Source organism: Sorex fumeus, unplaced genomic scaffold (genome assembly GCF_029834395.1).
Source record: "Sorex fumeus unplaced genomic scaffold, SorFum_2.1 ptg000157l, whole genome shotgun sequence".
In the NCBI taxonomy this organism is placed as follows: domain Eukaryota; kingdom Metazoa; phylum Chordata; class Mammalia; order Eulipotyphla; family Soricidae; genus Sorex; species Sorex fumeus.
Genome location: NW_026606214.1, coordinates 1255953 through 1280668, shown reverse-complemented (window position 1 = coordinate 1280668; position 24716 = coordinate 1255953).

Genomic DNA, 24716 nt, shown 5'->3' with positions numbered 1-24716 from the left:
TCCATGAAAAGAATATTTACTGCGCAAAGAGCTCTTTGATCCAAACTTACGAAGAAAGAACGTTTTCACAAGAGGAGCTTACTGAACTTCGTAGTTGTGCAAAGAGGATCGTTCGGCTGCTCTTTTATAGACAGAGAAAAAGACCAGACAGGAGGAAGAATTTGTCGGTTTTACAAAAAGAAAAAAAAGTATATGAATGTTTAGAAAAGATAGGAAAAATTAAACCAGATATGAAAATGAGTCCAATGATGGTGTTCCTGGAAAGTTTGGGTTTTTTGTTTTGTCTTTTTGCTTTTTTGCTTTTGGGGTCACACCTGGCTATGCACAGGGGTTACTCCTGCCCTTGCGCTCAGGAATTACTCCTTGCGGTGCTGGGGGGACCATATGAGATGCTGGGAATCCAACCCGGGTTGGCCGCGTGCAAGGCAAATGCTCAACCCGCTGTGCTATCCCTCCAGCCCGAGTTTGGGTGTTTTGAGGAAAGAAAAATTGAGCCTTCCTGGTTCCAGGGCTTGTTGATTTTAATATAAAGGCTACCAGTAACCAGGCTTTCCCCAATATTGAGAAAAATATATCAAAATGGATAATAAATTTATATCTCTCTTAAACACACACTGACCTCTAGATGTAGATAACATGTTTTACTAAGGCATCCTGATTTATAAAGTTATTCATAATCGATTTCAGACACCCAGTGTTCCAACTAGAGTGTCATATCAATGTCAACTTCCTTCTGCTGATGTCCTCAGGTTCCCAACAACGCCCCCACCCCAGCCTGCCTCCTTGACAGACATATTTTTGTCCATTAAATCTGGCCATTGTACTTTGTGTCTCATGCTGATAATGTCACTAGCTCTGTAGTTTGGATATACACATGTGTCTCACCTCAACCATGTGCCTGAGACCCCTGTCACCTCCAGTCTACCTCCGTACTATCCCTCTTGACGTTTTTCTTTCGTGTCCCTCTCATTTCTCTTATATGGGTGCAGGGTAATCTAAGTATCTCCCCTGTGGATGAACTTTTTTGAAAATCTAAATTTAGAACCCATTTTTGTGAAAGTAATCCCGAATCTCACAGAAATGGCTGCTGGTACTGAGTGCCAACACATCTCCCTATTCAAGAGGAATATGTCCATTTAGTCATATCTTAACAGCCTTAGAATCAATAAAATTGATGACTGATTTGGAAAGCTTTCTGTGACTTGTAAAACTGTGTCTGTACCCCATCATCATTAACCAGCAACATTACTCTCTGCATCCGCCACTTTGCCTCAATGAGTCTCTGAATTAGATATTTTCCCTGCCCATTCTAGGCAATAAGCTACAGACCACTGTATCTAAGAGTGTATAATACTGTCAACTCAGCAATGTTCTCTACCACATATTAGATCTCTCAGAAAGCACTTAGCACATGATTATATTACATTTTTGATTAAACAAAAAGCAGTGTCAATTCCCTTTAATATATTGGCTAGTGTGCTTCTCTTACAAGCCCTCTATCCTCTTCACTACAAAATTCTCAGCATGTTTTATATTCACAGTGTCAGTTGTGATATCCAGAAATGCAAGGACATTTACTTATCCCATTCAGTATCATAATTTCTGGCACCTAACCTATTGAAAGCCATTTAACATGTAGTGAGTGACCACTACATCTTTGGGATACAGACTAAGATTGTTGCACTGAGTGCTAGAGTTAACGGAAAAACCTCTCAGCATCATAAATTTCAGAATAGTACAAGAGAAAAATAATGAGCAAGGAATAACTAAATAAGTATTTAGCTTTCTTTTGTGTTTGGTGTAGTGGAAAAAAAGACAATGCAATCCAAAAACCTGTAAAAGGGGCACAGAAAAAAGATGACCCAAGAAAGGACTTAAACTGAGATCTAAAAGAAAGTGGGAGCTGTAGACCTAGCAGAATTGGTGAGGGTAATCACAGACAGGGAAACACACTTTAAGACTGCAAAGCTGAGGAAGCATTTGATCTTCCAGAAATGATTATGATCAGTGTGGTGGGTGCTGGGAAATGAGGCTTTACAGACCCGGGGCTAGAATCCACGTTGGTCACAAATTATGTGAGGAAGCACCAGAATTGCACATGGAGATTGTGATTCCCTTCTGAAATGTTCCCCCAACCTCTGAATCACCAAGCAGTCTCAGGATAGGGGTTAAAACCCAGTCTGTGTCAGGCACTGAGTTGGGGGCCTTTGCACTGACTTTGATTGGGTCAATGCATTAGTCCTGCTTTTGAGGAGCTTAGAGTCTAAGAAGAAGGAGAATGGGTAAAGAAATCCATCATTTTATAGTAAACACAAAGAGGTTTCATAGATGTATCCAGTATATGAACACACACACACATACACACACATGTGGGTTTCCAGTGTCAGCTGGGAAAATCTCTCTCAGGTCTCACAGCTTCCTATGCCACGAATAGTTGCTCTAATGCTCTTTATTCCAATGTTCACTAAATCAGCAAACTAGTTACCCTCATTCCTAATGAGATATTAAACGAGATTCATATTTAGGAGGAAACTGTATAGTCTCACTGGGAGAGCTCTTGAAAAACCCATGGGAACTGATACATACTGCCTTTCACAAGCGTACTACAATTTGGAATGGAAGGAAGAGACTGTTTAAAAAAGTGGGGTGATGAGTTCATTGAAGAGTATAACATTAGATTTATTGCTATATGTTTAAGCTATAAAGGTAAAATTTAAATTCCAGCTCTGTACAAAGAGCAAAATTATTTTCGCAAAGTTACTTGCCATATTCTGAACTTTCATTTTCTAATCTGTAAAATACATTCTTACATATTGCTCAAAGATAAAAATATATGATATAGCAACAATCCTTGCATCAAATGACTAACTACCATGGAGAACCATGTGGTTAGTTTTGGGTGCCAATAAAATAATTATAGATAGCCTAAAATGTAGAATGCCATAGGCATTTCTTTATGTTGTATTATAGTTATTTTCAACAACTATTTCTTGCACCCTGGGCCTGAAATTCAGAGACCAGGAAATTTCACAATATCTGCACAGCCTATTTAAAATATTAAACATAATAGAATGAAATCCAGAGTTTGAAAACTTAGAACTTTTCTGTGTGGGCATCCTAAATGTCTAGTTGAGAAATCAAAGAAAGAAGAAGCAGTGTCACTTTCAAAAGCCTTCTGGGAGAGACTGAGAATTAAGGCTGCATGTCACTGAGGTGGTGAATGTTTAAGAACTTTAGAAATAACAGCATTATTTTGAAAGGATTACTCTTGGCACACTAAAGAATGGAAACAGCAGTTGGGATTCTGGTTAGATAAATGGGGCAACAATCTGGGAGAGAGATTACAATGCCTACACCAGAGTAGAACAGAAGAGATGTATAGAACGATGAAGAAGAGGTGGAGAGGGCACAGTATTAAAGAATATGACACAGTTCTGTGATTTCAACCATTCAGTGCATTATGGGTGGTTTCGTGTGTGTGTGTCATGTTTTAGGCATACCAGGCCGACTGGTTGAAGATAACCTCAGCTCTGCTTTCCAGGAGCTCAGTTATTTTAGAGAGTGAAAGTTTTCTGATGTTCTCTAATCTATGAAATGAGATTCAATATGTTTTATTTATAAGTCTTCTGTGAAAATCAATACCTACAAATACAATTAAAAAATGAAATATTATCTGTGATAGTACTTTCAAAACTATAAATTAATACATATATAGGTATTTAGAAAACCTATTTAGAAAAATTATTATAGAGCAGTTTCTTTGTATATGAGTTTATACTAATAAATATAAGAGCTTCCTATATTTATTAATCTGTTTATCCCTCACAATAGCACTATTACATAGGTCCTAGTAATAATAGTTGTTCCATTTTATAGGTGAAGAAGCCAGCATACTGTTGTTAATGAATTATACCAACGAGCTTAATTATATCAACTATCTGTCTTCCTGCCACCGGACCTCGTGTAACTATAAAAACTGAAAACCTGTACTTTATTGGTATTAGGCCTACCATATGTAGGTCTACTGCAATTCAAACTAAACAAAACCTATCATTGATTTAATATGATTTAATGACAGAATTTTTTGAGGTTTTGTGTGTATGTGTTTTAACTTTATTTAAACACTATGGTTTACAAAGTTGTTCATAATAAAGTTGTTATGGACACTCAATGTTCCAACACCAATCCCACCTCTGCAGTGACCTTCCCACCATCACTGTCCACATTTTCCCAATTAAGTCCCGAGGTTGTCTCTTTTGCAAGCACAATGTACTTTATTTTATATTGCTTATTACAACGAAATGGATAATGGACTTATCAAAAATACTTCAGTAAAAAAAATTGTGAAAATTGTTATATATCACCATGCCATGGGATGATTAAGTCCTTGTCTGAGGGTTAACTAAGCTGTTTGTTGCTAGTCGAGTTTTCTGTGTTACTGCATTTTCTTATAGAGCTTACTTGGCTTCTATGTTGTTTTCCCATTGAATTTGGTATGCTTCTACTGGGATGTCAAGATTGCAGAATCTGGAGGTGTTATGAGGGCTTCTGGCATGTCACATTGACCTGGCTCTACATGTTCAGAATTGAATCTGAATCAAAAGAGATACCACAGTCAAGCTGCTAAAATTCATAGGTATACTTGTCTCCCAGCTGAAAACTCTGGGCCTCCCTTAGGAGGGGCCTAGGCTGAATTCCTGACCTGTCATAGCCCTGGCAGCTACATTAAATCCCCACAGCTGATGCCATGCCAAAGGCCAGACTCCACTGCTTCACAGATAATCTCTAAGGAGACACCAAACCAATGAAAACTCCAGGTACACTGGGCTTCAGGCCAAAAACTCTGGAGTTTTCTTAGGATGGGGTCACCTCCTGCAAACACAATTTTTTTAAGTTTATGTTTTACTATCATACAATTGTGTTCGTGCAAAAACAACCATCAAAATTGCCCTTATCGCCTACAAATATCTTTTTGTAGGTTATGGAACACCACCTTTTATTGGTAGTATCTGATTAATCATTGTATGGTTTTTGGTTGTGTAATACATGAATTTATGTGAACAAAAGATAGCCAATAGGCACTCAAAGCTTATTCCTGAGATTCCCGCCTGAAGCCCAGTGGGGAAAGCGCCAGTCCATCTCCGAGGGACCGACCACCAGTCCGTTGGCTCCTCCCCTCCAGGTAGGTCGGGGAAGTCCAGCCGGGAAGTGCTCCTGCCCCCCCAGCCGCGCCTCAGATTCCCGCCTGAAGCCCAGTGGGGAAAGCGCCAGTCCATCTCCGAGGGACCGACCACCAGTCCGTTGGCTCCTCCCCTCCAGGACGGGAACTGAGGCAACATCAGATCCCGCGGCAACAAAGCTGAAGGGATCCGGGAACTCTCTCCTCACTCACTCAACCAGAATAGTAACAGTGAAGGTGAAGTACTAAAGCACACTGGTCACAATGGTAAAGCAACGCAAAGGCCCACCAAACTTTCTTATTGAAGAGGCAAGCCCAGAAGACACCAACAGTATTGTAGTATTAGACAACCTCTCTGACAAGGAATTCAGAAGGGAGCTACTTAGGATACTTAGGGAACTAAAAGAAACAATGGAAAGCAATGCCAATAAAAGACAAGAGGATTTGAAGGCAGAAATGAGAAAAATGCAATCGGAAATGTCGGACCTGAAATCCCTGGTAGGCGAATTGAAAACCTCAGTGGAAGGTCTCAGAAGCAGAGTAACAGCTGCTGAGAACAGAATCAGTGAGCTTGAAGATGAAGTTCAGAGACTCGCCAGAAAAGAGCAGAAAATGGAAAAGAGACTCACAGTTCGGGAACAGATGGCAAGAGAAGATCGTGATGAAGCCAAGAGGGGTAACATAAGAATTATTGGAGTCCCAGAGGGACAGGAAGAAAACCCTGATGAAGAAGAAACTGTCAAAGACATCATTGCTACAACATTTCCAGAGCTGAAGAAAACTTGTGACCACATTCAGGAGGCCCGAAGGGTACCATCTAGAAGAAATCCGAACAAAAATACCCCAAGACACATCCTGATCAAAATGACCAAAACTTTAGACAGAGACAAAATTCTGAAAGCAGCAAGCTCGAAGAAAGAAATCTCTTACAAAGGAGCATCCTTAAAATTCACAGCTGATTTTTCTGATGAAACCCTCAGGGCCCGAAAACAGTGGTGGGACATAGTGAGAAAACTCAATGAAATAAATGCCTCTCCAAAAATACTTTACCCAGCGAGACTCTCATTCATAATAGAAGGAACAACAAAAAGTTTCACAGACAAACAACAGCTCAGGAACTTCATAGACTCAAGACCATGGTTACAAGTACAACTAAATGGGCTACTTTAAGACAGGACAGGCCCCTCAAATACACCTAATTTCAACAGAACAATGGGACAAAATCCCACAATAATAATCTCTCTCAATGTCAATGGGCTAAATGCACCAATTAAAAGACACAGAGTGGCTGGATGGATTAGAAAATTGAACCTAACATTCTGCTGCCTGCAAGAAACACACCTTAATAGTCAAAGCAAACACAGACTCAGAGTCAAAGGCTGGAAAACAATCCTACAGGCAAACAGCTCCCATAAAAAAGCTGGGGTAGTCACCTTAATATCAGACCACATTGATTTCAGAGTGAAGAAGGTCATAAGAGACAGTGAAGGCCATTTCTTAGTGATCAAAGGATCTGTACAACAGAAAGAACTTACAATAATAAATGTATACGCACCTAATGAGAGACCAACAAAGTACTTAAAACAACTACTCATAGATTTGGAAAAAGACATCAATAGCAACACAATACTAGTGGGAGACTTCAACACCGCTTTGTCACCTCTGGATAGATCAACCAGACTCAAACTTAGCAAGGACATACTTCATCTGAGGGAAACAATGGAATTAAGGGACTAAGTAGATATATACAGGACACTTCATCCTCAAAAGGCTGAATACACATTCTTCTCAAGCGTACATGGAACATTCTCCAAGATAGACCACATGCTGAGCAACAAAACATATCTCCATAAAATTAAGAAGATAGAGATTGTATCAATAATCTTCTCAGACCACAATGCACTTAAATTAGAAGTAAATCACACACAAAAACAGAAAACTAAATCAAACACCTGGAAATTAAACACTGCGCTATTGAACAACGAGTGGCTTAGAATGGAAATCAAAGAGGAAATCCAAAGATTACTAGAAAAGAATGAAAATGAGGACACGAGTTACCAAAAATTATGGGACACAGCAAAAGCTGTCTTAAGAGGAAAGTTCATAGCTCTACAAGCATTCCTCAGAAAGGAGGAGCAAGCCCACATAAATAAACTAACCTCACAGCTTAAGAGCTTGGAGAAGGACCAACAAAAGGAGCACAACCCGAACAGGATGAAGGAAATAATAAAACTCAGAGCAGAAATTGACAAGATGGAAACCCAAAAAACAATCCGAAAGATCAATGAAACCAAGAGCTGGTTCTTTGAGAAAATTAACAAGATCGATAAGCTTCTAGCAAAACTCACAAAGAAGGGGAGAGAGAAAACCCTAATAAACCGAATCAGAAATGAAAAGGGGGTCATCACAACAGAAACTACAGAAATTCAAAGGATCCTCTTGCAGTACTTTGAGAAGCTTTATGCCACGGAACATCAAAACCTCGAGGAAATGGATAAATTCCTAGACTCCTACAGACTCCCAAGGCTGAACCAAGAAGACCTGGAATATCTGATCAGACCTATCACCATCAAGGAAATTGAAATGGTAATAAAAAGTCTCCCCAAGCACAAAAGCCCTGACCTGGATGGATTCACTAGTGAATTCTTCCAAATCTTTAAAGAAGACTTACTCCCAATCCTCTTTAAGCTTTTCCACGAAATTGAAATATCAAAAACACTTCCGAATAGTTTCTATGAAGCGAATATCACACTGATACCAAAAGCAGACAGAGATACCACAAAGAAAGAGAATTACAGGCCGATATCCCTGATGAACACAGATGCAAAGATCCTCAACAAACTATTAGCAAATAGAATCCAACAACTCGTCAAAAAGATCATACACCATGACCAAGTAGGATTCATCCCAGGGATGCAAGGATGGTTCAACATTCGGAAATCAATCAACATTATCCATCATATCAACAAAAGAAAAGATAAAAAGCATATGATCATATCAATAGATGCAGAGAAAGCATTTGACAAGGTCCAGCATCCCTCTATGATGAAAACCCTAGCCAAAATGGGTATAGAGGGGACTTTCCTCAACATAGTTAAAGCCATCTACCACGAGCCTACAGCAAGCATCATCCTCAATGGGGAAAAACTGAGAGCCTTCCCTCTAAGATCAGGGACGAGACAAGGATGCCCACTCTCTCCACTGCTGTTCAATATAGTACTGGAAGTACTTGCAATAGCGATTAGGCAAGAAAAAGATATTAAGGGCATTCAGGTAGGAAAGGAAGAAATCAAGGTCTGACTATTCGCAGATGATATGTTACTATACTTAGAGAACCCAATAACCTCCACCAAAAAACTCCTAGAAACAATAGAGTCGTATAGTAAAGTTGCAGGCTATAAAATCAATACCCAAAAGTCCATGGCTTTCCTATACGCAAACAGTGAGAGAGAAGAAAGCAACATGAAAAAAACAATCCCGTTCACAATTGTGCCCCAGAAAATCAAGTACCTAGGAATCAGTTTAACTAAGGAAGTAAAGGACCTGTACAAAGAAAACTACAAAACGCTACTTCAGGAAATAAAAGAGGACATGAGGAAATGGAAAGATATCCCCTGCTCATGGGTCGGGAGACTTAACATTGTCAAAATGGCAATACTACCAAAAGCATTGTATAAATTCAATGCAATCCCTATAAGGATATCCATGACATTCTTCAAAGAAATGGAGCAAACACTCCTGAAATTTATATGGAACAATAAGCCCCCAGGAATAGCTAAAGCAATTCTTGGGAAAAAGAAAATGGGAGGAATCAACATCCCTAGCTTCAAACTGTACTACAAAGCAGTAATAATTAAAACAGCATGGTACTGGAACAAAGGCAGAACTGCAGACCAATGGAACAGGGTTGAATACAATGACATCTCCCCTCAATCATATGCTCATCTAATCTTTGATAAAGGTGCCAGAAATGTGAAGTGGAGTAAGGAAAGCCTCTTTAATAAATTGTGTTGGCATCACTGGACGGCTACATGCAAAAAAATGGGCTCAGAACTCTGCCTAACACCATGTTCAAAAATAAGATCAAAATGGATTAAAGACCTCAACATCAGACCAGACACCATAAGGTACATTGAAGACAAAGTTGGCAAAACCCTCCATGACATTGAGGCTAATGGTACTTTCAAAGATGCCACACCACTGGCCGAGCAAGTGAAAACAGAGATAGATAAATGGGACTATCTTAAACTAAGAAGCTTCTGCACCTCAAAAGAAACAGTGACCAAAATACAAAGACAGTCTACAGAATGGGAAAGGATATTCACCGAATACAAATCTGACAAGGGGTTGATAACAAGGACATACAAAATACTGGTGGAATTCCACAGGAAGAAAACATCCAACCCCATCAAAAAATGGGGCAATGAAATGAACAGAAACTTTCTCAAAGAAGAAATCCGAATGGCAAAAAAGCACATGAGAAAATGCTCTACATCATTAATCATCAGGGAGATGCAGATCAAAACCACAATGAGATACCATCTCACACCTCAGAGACTGGTCCACATTCAAAAGAACAAAAGCAACCGATGCTGGCGCGGATGTGGCGAGAAAGGGACACTCCTTCACTGTTGGTGGGAATGCCGACTTGTTCAGCCCTTTTGGAAAACAGTATGGACGTTTCTCAAAAAATTAGAAATTGAGCTCCCATTTGACCCAGCGATACCACTCCTGGTAATATACCCCAGAGAGGCAAAAATGTGTAGTCGAAGTGACATCTGCACTTGTTTGTTCATTGCAGCACTCTTTACAATAGCCAGAAACTGGAAGAGACCTGAGTGCCCAAGAACAGATGACTGGTTAAAGAAACTCTGGTACATCTACACAATGGAGTACTATGTAGCTCTTAGAAAAGATGAAGTCATGAAATTTACATACAAGTGGTACAATATGGAAAGTATCATGCTAAGCGAAATGAGTCAGAAAGAGAGGGATAGACATAGAAAAATTGCATTCATCTGGGGGATATAAAGCAACAAAATATGAGATCAATACCTAAGAATAGCTGAGATCAACACCAGGAGGATTTCTCCATAACTTAGAGGCCAGCCGGATATTCTAGGGGAAAGGGCAGTTCAGATAGAGAAGGGAACACCAAATGAAAGGTGTTTGGAGGATCCTCCCAGGAGGTGAAATGCATGTTGAAAGTAGACTATGGACTGAACATGATTGCCACTCAATGCCTCGATCGCAGACCACAACACCCAAAAGGAGAGAGAGAACAAAGGGGAATGCCCTGCCACAGAGGCAGGGTGGGAGGGGGGGTGGGGGGAAATGGGTACTGGTGGAGGGATGGGTATTTGATCATTGTATGACCGAAACTCAAACACAAAGATTTGTAAATCTACAACTGTACCTCATGGTGCTTCACTAATAAAAAAAAAGCTCATTCCTGGGTCTGTGTAGATCACTTTTAACAGGGTTTGAGGACCCATATGGGGTACAGTAACCGAACCCAAGTCAGCTTCATGCAAAGCAAATACCCTACTCTCTGTACTATCACTCCAGTTTTAAAAATATGTCAAAATACCCATAGTTGGTAGATGCGGCAGAAGCCGGGAAAAGTATTCGTAACGCCCGCCTGTCCTTCGCCAACTATAAGACCAAGATGACTGCCCTCCGACGTCCTGATGGATCCATCACATCCTCCAGAACGGCAATGGAGAAGATTATCCATGACTTCTACTCAAAGCTCTTCGATAGCCATGTCCACTTGCCGACATACCAAATTCCACAGGATGGGTATGTCGTTCCCAACGTTCTCCCTTCCGAAATCCGACACGCCATTTCGTCAGTAAAGAAGCAAACAGCACCCGGCCCAGACAAGGTCAGACCTGAACACCTGAAGAACCTGCCGTCAGTACTCATCAATACACTGGCTCGGCTCTTCACTCGCTACCTGTCTGAATGCAAGGTTCCATCTCAATGGAAAACCAGCAGGACCGTACTACTGTTCAAGAAGGGAGACATCCATGACATTGGCAACTATCGCCCGATCTGCCTATTGTCTGTCATCTACAAGTTGTTCACTCGAGTCATCCTGAATAGGATTGGCAGAACACTAGATGAAGGACAACCATGTGAGCAAGCAGGGTTCCGCAAAGGATTCAGCACCATCGACCATATCCACACGATAACCAAACTCATTGAGGTTTCTCGGGAGTTCAAGATGCCGCTCTGCTTAACGTTCATTGATTTAAAGAAGGCCTTTGATTCTGTTGAGACGGAAGCGGTCATTGAAGCCCTAGCCAATCAGGGCATACAAGCCCAATACATCAGGATCCTCCGTGAGCTGTATTGCGGATTCACTACCAGGATCTCACCATTCTACAAAGAAGTGATCGTTGATGTCAAGAGAGGGGTGCGGCAGGGTGATACCATTTCACCAAAACTCTTCAGTGCCACCCTCAAGAACATCATGCGACGACTGGAATGGGAAGGAATGGGAGTGAAGATAGATGGTCGGCAACTACACCACCTCCGCTTTGCTGATGACATTGTTTTAATAACACCAAACATCAGCCAAGCGGCACAAATGCTGGCCAACTTTGACCGTGAGTGTGGAAAGGTAGGACTACAGCTGAATCTTACGAAGACAATGTTTATGAGAAATAGCCTTGTTCCTGACGCCCCATTCGCTCTCAATGGAACGACCATCTCCGAATGCAACAGCTATGTGTACCTAGGTCGAGAGGTCAACATGACAAATGACCTGGCACCCGAGCTGCGCAGGAGGAAGAGAGCGGCTTGGAACGCCTTCAAGAACGTCGAAGAAATAGCTAAGAGGACGAAGAACCTCCGGCTCCGGGCACATCTCTTTGATTCCACTGTTCTTCCTGCATTAACATATGCCTCAGAGACCTGGGCCCTACGCAAACAAGATGAGAACGCCATTCAGGTCTCCCAAAGAAGAATAGAAAGAGCTATGCTTGGAATATCACGTTTCACTCAAATGAGAGAACGAATCCGGAGTTCTGACATCCGTCGACGATCAAGGATCAGGGACGCTGTCTCATTTGCCAAGGTGTCGAAAATCAGATGGGCTGGTCACGTAATGAGATTTAAAGACGACCGTTGGACTAGAGCTGTTACTGATTGGATTCCACGGGATGTCAAGAGACCGCGTGGCCGCCCACCTACCAGATGGTCAGACTTCTTTGTCAAGGTCATGAACGATCGGTTTGAGGCCCTCCATGTTCCCGGAGCGAAGAGATGCCATTGGGCTACACTAGCACGCGACAGGGACAAATGGAGACGTTACTGGCGCCCGCTCGAGCAAATCGACGACTAACGGGAAGTTAAGTGATTAAGTGATTAAGTGACCCATAGTTGATCAAGGATATTAATATCTATATATAGTATCTATGAAACTTCACCATCAGGCTGTTTTCTCTCACTTTGGATTAATTTTTAATTCAACCTCTGATTTTTAAACACACTTATGCTATCTTGGATCATTAAAAATTCCTCATTTGAAACTTTATGTCCAACCAAATTAAATATCTAGCTGATCAAATCTGTAAGAACAGGAAAATATTCAAACCACATGGGTATATGAACATAACAGCAACTGGGACTTAGGAATTATTGGGTTAGTGATCTGTTGGATCGAGAAACATATCCCCTTGTTCCTCTACATCAGTTTGTTTTTGTTTCCACTTTCTACAGTTTGTCTTGGCAGAGTAATTCTTTAACAGATTAACTGTAATTGACTATCTTGTTTATTTTAAAGCATTGCCACATTGATGCCCAGAGCAAAAATTATATAATGTTTCACTAGGATAACTTGGAGTTAGCAATTAATGACACAAAAATCAAGTCATGAGATTTTCCATTCTCTATAGGGTTGCCTGCTTGTACAACCTCGACCTTAGAAGCTCTTAATAACATACAATACTTTATATCTCAGTGTTTTTTTTTCTCCCCTTAGGATTAACTAATATGTTTTTATTTCCTCGGCTATAAAAAAATCATATTTTACTTGGATTAAAAGTATCTGTCTTAAGCAAATTGGTTTGATTTCATACGCCCACCATCTCGGTCTTTTGTCTTTTCCTATTTATTATTTAAAGTAATATATGCATGTTTCCAGTTTCATCATGAATTTATCTGCTTTAGAATGGGCACTGGACCACGGATCCCAGGAAGAGCATATTTTAGAAACCAGTGCACTTATAATGACCCGGAGACACTGGATTCTAAAAGCAACAAAAGTGATCTGCTTTATATACGTTGTAATTCCAAAAGAGATGTCTCATGATGGTGGTACAAATTGGTCAGCTTTGTTATGCATAAAAAGAAAGTTAAAAGTTAACTTTAAGATTTATTCTGACATCTTAACTTCCTCCTTCCCTTGCTCTCCATATTCTTTTCTCCATGCTTACATTTTCTCTTTCCTTTATCTTTTGTCTTTTTCTTTTCCTATCTTCCCATAAATACCTACTTATACTAAGTGCTAAGCTTCATGTTTGCATGAGGAGAAAAATCATACATTTTTCAAGATGAATTCAACAAACTACACTGAGGTTCATACTTATCCAGAAAGTCTCAGTGAACACTGAAAACTGTTATGTGACTGTTACGTGACTGTTCAATATATCTTCAATATATGGAATATTTCTGAGAGAATGAAGATTTCAAATAAAGCCATTATCCAGAGAAGAAATTTGATAAGTATATATAAAGGTTAGAAAAAGTTACTGGTGCTCTAAGAGTAAGAGATCTGGGTAAAAGGTAAATCCTGGAAGGTGGATCATATGCAGACAAGGAAATAATATGCCATACTAAGGAGGGAATAAAGTATGTCTGAAATAGTCAAATAGGTATTTTGAAATAGTACTCTGGCTGCACAGTAAAAACTATGTTGGAGAAAAACAAATCCATATGTGATTAGTCCTGTTAGAATATGCGCTAAGCTCAGTATGGAAAAAAAGACTCTTCAGAGAGTCTATGTGAATGAAGTTGATGTGGGAGAAATAAAAATGAACCTGTTGAAGACAAAATAAGAAGGAAATATTTCTTTAACCTACTCCTCCCCCTCTTGACTATATTTTATTCTTTGAAACCTCTTCCTTTTGTTGAAATTAACATTTTTTTCTTTTGGTGCCACACCCTGTCATGCTCATGGTTTATTCCTGGCTCTGTACTCAGGATTCACTTCTGGCAGTGCTCAGGGCACCATATGGGATACAGGAGGATGGAACTCAGGTCGGTGACATTGCAAGGTAAGCACCCTGCCTGCTGTACTGTCTCTCCAGCTCTGAATAACATGTTTTTATATTCATACAATCATATGCAACTTTATTATCAGGTTAAATGTTTTTTGAAGTTTCCCATTTGTGTTGTTTTTAAAAAGGTAACAACTGAAACATGGTCAGATGACCTTTATGTGCCGAAGGTTGTGATGTGAACTTATTTAATCAACATAGAAAAAGATTCTGGAGGAGCACCTAATGACAGAGCCTAGGGTTCAGAAATTTGTTGCTATCCTTACTCATCATAGCATATTCCTAGATTTGTGTAAGACATGCAAATAGATCATCACAAACTAAATCAGCAGTGTGTGATGATATAATATGAAATATATAATATGAATAATTATCAGAATGTGCTAGCAGTTGCAGAGTTTTAGAGAGAAATTGGATAATTCTGAAGATAAAGAAAAACGGTTATAAGGTCATGGTATTTGAGTTAGAAAAATTGTTTTCTATTCTACTTAATACATTACCAACAGAGTGGGTAGCTTAGAAGGACAGCTTATTGCTAGGGAAATGGAAGTGGTTCTGAAATACTCTAGAGGAATATGTCTTTGAGCCTGCCATTATTTCAGTCTTTCAGAGGAAAAAATATTTTTCAATTATCATAAGCACATGCAATCAGAAATAGGTAGCACTGTAGCACTGTCCTCCCGTTGTTCATGGATTTGCTCGAGTGGGCCCAGTAACATCTCCATTGTGAGACTTGTTGTTACAGGTAGTCATTTAAAATCATTTTTTAATTGCAAGGTTTGGAGCCTCCCTGAATTTAAAGAGAGAGATATTCAGGGGTTGGAGGGGTCTAGTGACAACAGTTACTTCTGTCAATCCCTTTGGAGGGGTCTGGAGCAGCAGAGGCAGCTTGGGGCTGTCTTGAATATAGATGAGGGGAAAGTTCCTTTATCGTCCATGCATGGGACAAACATCATGCTGAGGAAAGGGTTATGATCTTCAGTTAGGTAGATTCCTTCATCAGGAACCACTGGGAAACTATGAGCTGCCTGCTCTTCAACATGGGAGAAAGAAGCTTTCAGTCCTGAAGAGTGGTCAAGTTTTGGTAGAAGCACATTTCCCTTCCATCACAGTATTTACCAATCATGTGAAAAAGTGAGGGGAGTCCAAATGTGACCTTCACCCCTGATTCTGCATCAGGTGATACCTTGCTACCCTGAAGGGCAAACCCAAGGTTCTAGCTCTCAGAGCTATGGTCCCAGTCTCATTGTCCTGCTTCTTGTTTGTTAAACTAGAGAAGGCCTTCCTCATGCATCTCGTGGGTCTTTACTCAGAGGCCATAACTGGAGGCAAATGATGACTCATCACCAAAAGCCAGATTCAAAAGCCCGAGAGATGGTATAGGAAATATGGCTTGCACATGGCCAATTGTTTTGATCCCCAGTACCAAATAGACTTCTGAAAAATCAACAGATATAGCCCTGGAGGACTATGAGTACCACCAGGTATGGCCCTGGAGTTCCTTTGCTGCGCCTATCTGTCCCAGGCAATCCTTCGCACCATAGAACCTTTGCCACGTAACAGCCTCAGGTTCTAATTCTGAACCAATGCCCCATTGGCTGAGAACTATGTTGGGGGTAGAAGGGAGAGAAACAAACAAACAAAAAAGCTGCCTGAGCACTATTTGAGATGTTCCCTCTAAAAATACCATCAAATTAAATTCAGTGAAAACATGATGAAGTATGGCTTGTGGGGCGCTACCCCTCAGTAGTTTTAAGTTATTCAATGATGAAAATTCCTTTTATATTATGGCTCCATCACCTTCAATGTCGCCTGCACAGCAAAGACGGGCAAGCTACCCATGACGTATTCGACATGCCAAACACAGTAACAATTGTCACAATGGAGACTGGGCCCGCTCGAGCAAATCAGTGAACAACGGGAGGACAGTGACAGTAACAGTGTCTTTGGGCTGGAGCGATAACACAGCAGTAGGGCCTTGTGCAGCCAGCATGCAGCCAGCCCGGTGGAGCCAGGTTCAATTCTTCCGCCCCTCTAGAAGAGCCTGGCAAGCTACCGAGAGTATCTCGCCTGCACAGCAAAGCCTGGCAAGCTACCCGTGACATATTACCAAACACAGTAACAACAAGTCTCAAAATGGAGACATTACTGGGCCCGCTTGAGCAAAATTGATGAACAATGGGAGGACAGTGTTTCTTGTTTTTCACCTCCAAAACAACAAAAAAAACATGGATTTATTAGTTTCTGCTCGTGTTAGGCATCGATTGAGTTCTTAGGCCTATGACAGCAAAGTAAGAGTCAATAAAATGCATTACAATTATTTGGCCAGGAAAAGAACAATAGTGCTCTCTGAGATCACAGCATGGTATCTGCCATCCATCTCTGCCTAAGACTTCAGGCAAACCTGGGTTCAAATTTCACTTGTGAGGCACCAGTGAGGGAGTGTAAGAGGTAAGGCAATTGCCTCATATGCAGTTGTTTCCACTTGAATTCCCAGAACTGCCAGGACTAACTCTTGAACAGAGACCCAAGAGTTGCCCCTTTTCATGGCCACATACAGCCCTTTTCTGCCCCCACCATTGATAAAATTTGCACTTCAAACAACAACAACCAAAAATTATACCTAGAATTTATCTTTCCATCACTGATCCAGACTGTCTTTTCTAACTTTTCTGAACCTTGATTGTTTATAGAGTATTGATTATCATACCATCCTCAATGACTATCAGACAGATTAAAAGAGGTGCATTTTGCTTTACTGAAAATGTTTTCTTAATTTTTTCTTTTGTTTTATTTTGCAGGGGTCTGGAGTTCTCTATTTAAATAAGATCTAACTAGCTTTGAGAACCAGCCAATGATGTTTTAAAGTTCGGGTCCTAACCGAATTTTGGTTGCAGTGGAAAGAATGCCTTCATGAAGCAATCAAAGGGTCTCCTTGACCTCGGATATCCTTCGGTCCCAGAAGAAACTTTGAAATATTCATTAAAAATACAACCAGGTGGAGACCAGGCGTTTCTCCAGGAATCACACTCAAGTCTGTGTTCAGTTCCCGTAGCTTTGCTTTCCTTCTGGAACTAAATCTTCTCTGCAGAATATCGACATCTGCAAAGCTCTCTGACTTGACTTTTCATTTCTCCTCTTTGCAGAACTGTGCTTGTCTTGGCCTTTTCATCTCGACATTTAACTGAGAAGAATTTCAATTGTTTGCAGTCAATCCCACAGTGCTTTTCCAATTTCCCTTTGTTTTCTTTGGGATTTTCAGAAAACCCCGTGTGCCCTACCTAATTCAGTTATGATTCCAGAAGAGCTGGTGCCTAAAGTCACAGATGACTTTTAAAAATATTTCATCACCTGTGTATTAGCAACTGCATTGGAGGAGGAATCCAGAATCCAGACCTAGACGCCTGGCTCTGTCATTAATTAGTCGTGTGACCTTCAACAGGCAATTAACTATGCCTTCCCCAGGTTTGTAAACAATGTCCTATAGAATTCTGGGGCTTCTTGGAGATTGTGCCAAGACTCTGGGGGTGGCAAGGGGAAGTCGTTATGCACTTCAATTCTGCTTTTCATTTATTTGGTTTATTTGGAGTTCCAGCAAAGTCCTGTTGGCAATTTCTCTTGGCTAATAAGCTAAAACGACATTCAATTTTGAAGGTCTCCAAGGGCCAATCATGTCTATATTTTTTCTAGCACTGGGACCCATGAATATGTACATTTTAAGTGTATATTATGAAGGGAAGAATCAAAATATCCCTAAATATTAGAGGAATACTTTATAAGTCTGCTGTGCCATGAACACATTCAGTAGTCAGTTTAAAAGGAAGTTCCAAGTTTTGTTTGGTGGGATGCGGGGGCAGTGGGCACTCCTACCAGCCCTTAAGTCTTTCTCCTGGCTCTTCTCAGAGTTCACTCCCAGCAGTGCTCAGGGGACCATATGTGGTGCTGGGGATTGAACCAGAGTCACTGCCTGTAAGGCAAGCACTTTAACATCAGTACTACTTCGGCAGCCCTAAAGTCCCACCTTTTACACCCTCTGGTCAAAAGATTTGAGTTTCCTACTTTCAGTCTGTGTCATAGAGAAAACACTTTCCTGACAGGATGTGGGTGCTAGAGAAGGTGTTTCTGTGTGGTGCCAATCTCAATGTTGGCAAACACATCCACACATGATGCCAGTTCCTGCCCACCGTCACACACACCTCATCCATGGATGCCTGCCTGGCTTTCTTCGGAGCCCAGGTGTGGCTTTAGAATCTTTCTCTGCCAGGCAGTCCCAGTTGGAGGGACACAGCATCTGGGGCAAAGCACAGCTGATGTCATATCTCGGTTGCATTGCAACCTCTAAATTGATGATTGTCTTGAACGAAACACTAATGTACCCCAAATCCCTCTGTTGAAGGCCTAACTCTCAAGATGGCCAGAAGTTATCTGTTCACAGGGTCTTTTCCTTTCTATCATTCAAAGTCTGTTATTGATTCATTCCTTCTTGTAAGATTCAGCTACTTCAAAAAACATACACTTGAAAACTGAAAATAATGGTATTTGGTAAGTGGTTTAATTTAAAATCAAAATGCAAACGCCTAGTGAAAGAAATCACTTGTCTCTTTCATAGTTTCTGTCCCATGGATCTATAACAGACAAACCTGGATTGCTCTATCACTTTGCAGTCAGCGCTGAAATCAAATTGAATAAGTATCCCAATTATGTTCTTTGTTGAAATTGTTTTGACTATTTCATATTCTTTGAATTTTCATACAAATGCTAGGGTCAGCGTGTGAATTTCTGAAAAAGTGTAAGTACTTTTTTTTAAATTCTTGGGTGACATGGTAATAGCATTGAGGTTTATGTTCTTAACATACAAATGTACTTCATATCTGGGCTGGAGCGATAGCACAGCAGTAGGGCATTTGCTTTCCACGCAGCCGGCCTGGCCAAGCCAGGTTTGATTCCTCGGCCCCTCTCAGAAAGCCGGCAAGCTACTGAAAGTATCTCGCCCTCACAGCAAAGCCTGGCAAGCTCCCAGTGACGTATTCGATATGCCAAACACAGTAACAAGTGTAACTATGGAGATGTTATTGGGCCCACTTGAGCAAATCAATGAACAACAGGAGGACCGTGACTGTGACTTCATATCCACCACCCCCAGAATGCCACCATTATTCTTATGTCACTTCTAGTCCACCTCTCCTTTTGCCCCTCCTAAGTTTCCACACTTTGAAATCCCGTTTATGCAATAATGTACTAGGGTTTATTGTCATTGAACACTGTGAATTCCCTTACTTTGTTTCTTTATATACCGCATATGAGTGAGATCACTGGGCATTTGTCCTCTCTCTCTCTGACTTTCTTTGCTTAACATGGCAACTTCTAGTTTCCCTCCCAAACTGTAGTAAAAGGCAAAATTTAATCTTTTAGCATTCCATTTCTAATATATTTAGCTATTTCTGGCATTGGACATTTGAATTGTTTTCATAACTTGTGTATTATAACAGGACTTCAATATATGTAGGTATACCTATATCTTTGTGAGTTAATGTTTTTGTGTTTGAGGGATTGATGCCAAGGAATGAAACTGTTTGGTCATGTGAAAGTTTTTTTAATTTTTCAAGAAGTCTCCATAATCTTTTCCATAGAGGCTGAAACAGATGACATCCCCCCTAACAGTGATCCAAGGTTCTTTTATCACCACATTCCCTCCAGGACTGGCTGTTCCCAGTCTTGTTTATATAGGCTATTCTCACTGTCTTTACTGTGCTCATTTGTGTTACAGGAGTCTGTGTTTTTAGAAGAAAGAACTGAAGAGGAATGTTTTCTCTCTGTGTGTGCTTGTCCGTCTGTCTGTCTACCTCTGTGTCTGTCTGTATGCCTGTGTGTCTCTCTCTCACTCTCACTCTCTCTCTTGCACACTCTCTCTCTCCTCTCCCTCTCTCTCTCCTTACCTTACCACCCCCAAGAGAACACACGGAGGAAATAGTCATCTTCAATCCAGGAAGAGAACTTTCCCCAGGAACTATACTGACTAGAACCTTATTCTCAATCTCCAACTTGGTCTTCCAATTTCCATAATTATAAGAAATAAAAGTTTATTGCTTAACCCCCCCCAATTTGGGGTGGCATATTAAGGCAGCCTCAGGAGATTAACACATAACCTAAGTAGAAGAGTTTTCAAGTGAGGGATTTAGACCTTAACCCCCTTTGGGTTATCAGAGGGATGATGCTCAGGAAAAACAACACGTTTTTAGTTTGAAAGCACTGTGTGTATTTCCCTTCATGATACTTATCATTAGAGCAGGAGATTCCCAGGAGATTTCTTGGGAACAGCATCAACCTGTCATCTGATTTCACTGCTACCACTTGCCACTGTTTTACTCTATCAACTATCTAGTCACTCTGACCATCAAACAACTGAAAAATCAAACCCAAAATTTCTTTTCCCCCACCCCCAAATGTAGGCACATTCATTAAAGGAGGTGATTGGAATTGGCAGCAACAGGATCTATGTTAAAATAGACAATCTTTATAAAAGAATAACAACAACTTATGGTTGGTGATAATGATGATGACAGTGATGGTGGTGATAAGTAATGGTAATAATGGTGATGGTGATGATGGTTACGATGACCAAAGTGTTCATGACAAACTAAAATTGTAAAGTATGAGTGTGTGTGTGTGGGAGGGCAACTTTTATTTACTATTCGGTCAGGAGAAGTAGGCAAATTTGTATAAACTTTCTGGAAACATACATGGGATATATACCAAAAAACTTAAAATATGATTGCTCTTGATGACTTTAATCTTATTTTTAGAAAAAAATACTCTGTAGAAGTAGGCAGGGATGACAGAGATAGGTAACTAAGGTTCTGCAGCATGGCGTTATTTACAATAATTGTTAGATAAATATATACACCAGAGAGTCAATGACTGGAGTTGGTGAAAGTGAGAGATTTCTGGCTTAGAACAATGCCACAAAGGCTCCACTGTGCAACACTAACCACTAAAATAAGTGATTTCCAGGAACCTAGTAGAAACTGATACAAATTTCTCATCTGTCTTCTGCCCACATACCACCCACCAATGCTATCTGTTTAATTTTGAATGCAGAAATTCTATTTTATTTAATTAAGTATTGAGTGCAATGTCTGAGTTGTAGAAAATATCTCATGACTATGAGAGAGTATCCCGCCCTCACGGCAGAGCCTGGCAAGCTATCCGTGGCGTTTTTGATATACCAAAACTAGTAACTAGGATGGGTCTCATTTCCCTGACTCTGAAAGAGCCACCAATATGGCAGCGTTAAGAAGGATGAGAAAGGAGATACTGATAAAATATCAAGGCTGAATTAGGCTTCTAAAATGAAGAAGGACAAAAATGTCTGTCTGTACTTTCAAAGCACATACACTGGCATCGAATGCATCCATCGAGGACCTGATGGTGCAAGCACAAAAGATCAAGTACGACGTCACTGGTCTGACTGAGATGAGAAGGTATCAGCCACATCACGCCATTTTCAACACTGGAGAACTGTTCCTCAGAACATGCTACAAAAGAAGTGTCTGTGGTGTAGGGGTCCTTGTCAACAAGAACTTGGCCATGAGCATGGATTCATTCGAATGCCTAACAACCCAAATCAGATGATTACACTTGAATAAATGTGGCTCACTGCCGGCAGTTTCTATCTTCATTGTCTACACACCAACATCCAATTATGATGAAGAAGAAATTGAAACATTTTACATGGAGCTGGAAAAGTTTGATAAAGAAGACCACACCTTCTACAAGATCATTGTTGGTGATTTTAATGCCAAGATAGGATTGAGAAGGATCAGCCAAAGAATTCCACATTGGGACCCATTACCTAGAATGGAAAGAACAGAGTGAGACACTGTCTGAGTATATCATGTTGACCAAGACCATCCATGTTTACTGACAGTTCCAGAAGGCCGAATCTAAACATTGGACATGGGAGTCTCCCGATGGACGGTTCCACAACAAAAATGACCATTTCATATTCAATCAACATATTCAATGTCGCTGTTGTCCCAAAGGTCCAAACGGATCAGACTACCATCTCCTTCATGCAAAATTCTACCAGTATATTGTGTTTTTGTGCTAAGTACAAAAACAAGAACCTCTTACATACAATGTAAGTACACATTCCACAGATGAGTTACAGAGCTGACGCCTAAACATTTTATTGTAGTCTTGCAATATTTTATGAGTAAAAAATATTTCTAAGAACCAGACCTTTCAGAAGATTATTAGTCATTTTCTTTTCACTATGGATAAGGACATTATATTAACCTGAAAAATAATCAGGAATCTTAGGAAACAGGAGTAATATGAGAATTTCTCATGTAAAAGATCTTCCTTTATGACACCTTTGAAGAGTTTTCCTTTTCTTCCTCCTAAATATTCAAATTTAAATTTATCATATTTGAAGAGTTCAGGATGTTGGTGTAGCTCAGAGTAAAGATCTGTGTTTTCAAAGCAAATTGTTGCTGCATGTTAGATCAGAACCAACTTGGTGAGTGGCTAGCGGCAAGCTTACTCCTTGGTGTTGCATGAAGAACCCAGTTATAATGCTCAAAACACAGTTACTATGCTCAGGCTAGAGTAAAGGTTCTCACCTTACCCCTTTTATATTGTGGGCTGGCTAGTGGTTTTTGGGGATAATGTGTTATGCATAATAGAATGTTTATAAGAGCATCCCTGGATCCTACATACAAGAATGCCAGTAACAATCTTTTCCTCAGGTTAAAATTTTAAAAATAATCTCCATAAAACTAAAAAGATATTGAAAAGCCAAAGACATGCTGGAAAATAAAAACCTGAGTGGTATCTCGTTTTACTACCTGAAACAACACTATAAATCTAGACTAATCAAAACATCATGGTACTAGAACAAAGGTAAACTCTCTGAACAATGAGTCAGGATGAAATATCCAAAGAAAAATTTCCTTGTCTATGAATAGCTACTTTTAAACAAAGGAGAAAATGAAATAAAGTAAAGATTGCCTCTTCAACAAATGATGCTGGGAAAACTGTATAACTAAATGTAACATATGAAAGCTAGATTCATATCTCACACTTTACATGAAAGACAATACAAAGTATATCAAAGGCCTTGAGATAAGATTGGAATTTATAAAGCAAAGAGAATAAAATATAGCCAGACATCTCCAATATTGGACTTCAAATCTGTCTTCAGTAATACAATGCTATTGGCAAAGGTAATGAATAAAAAGCAAACAAATTAGATTATAACAAATTAAAGAGTTTCTGCATGGCCAAAGAATCAGGCTAAAGCTAAAAGAGATTTAGCTGAATGGGAAAAATATTTTTATGCAACACATCAGATAGAGGTGATATCCAGGATGAAGTACTCACAAATATCAACAAAAAAATTAAAAAACTCTATCAAGATAAGTTTATAGAATATATACTTTTTATTTGCATAATATTCCACTAAATATAAATATGTACACAATGTATATATGTGTATATATATACATATTTATACACATTGTATTTCAAACTATGGAACAGTATGAAATGGAATACTACGCACCTGCAAGAAACTTTGAAATCATGCAATTTATTGCAACCTGAATGTAACTGGAGAATATGTTAAGTGAAAGAGCCCAGAAAAGGCACAAAAAGAGGATTATCTCATTTATCTGTAGTATATAAAATAACTGTATGAGGGAATGCAAGGTATTGAAAGGACAATACCCAGATCATTCTGACCCCTTACTGTAGGAAGGAAAAGGAAAGTGAAGAAAAGAAATTGAGGAAGGAAGAAGAGATGGAAAGGAGGTAGTTAGGTACATTGATATTTAGAGGGATGGTATAGCCATACATTCAAACCACAGAGTCAACAGTAGTAAAAGAAATGGGAGATCCAAACTACAACAAGCAAACTTAAAAATGTGCCTGCCAATGGATTAGAAAATTGAACCCAACATTCTGCTGCCTGCAAGAAACACATCTCAATAGTCAAAGCAAACACAGACTGAGAGTCAAAGTCTGGAAAACAATCCAACAGGCAAACAGCTCCCATAAAAAAGCTGGGGTAGCCATCCTAATATAAGACGACATCGATTTCAGAGTGAAGAAGGTCACAAGAGAGAGTGAAGGCCATTTCTTACTGATCAAAGGTTCTGTACAACAGGAAAAACATACAATACTAAATGTATATGTACCTGATGAGGGACCAGCAAAGTATTTAAAACACATACTCATAGATTTGGAGA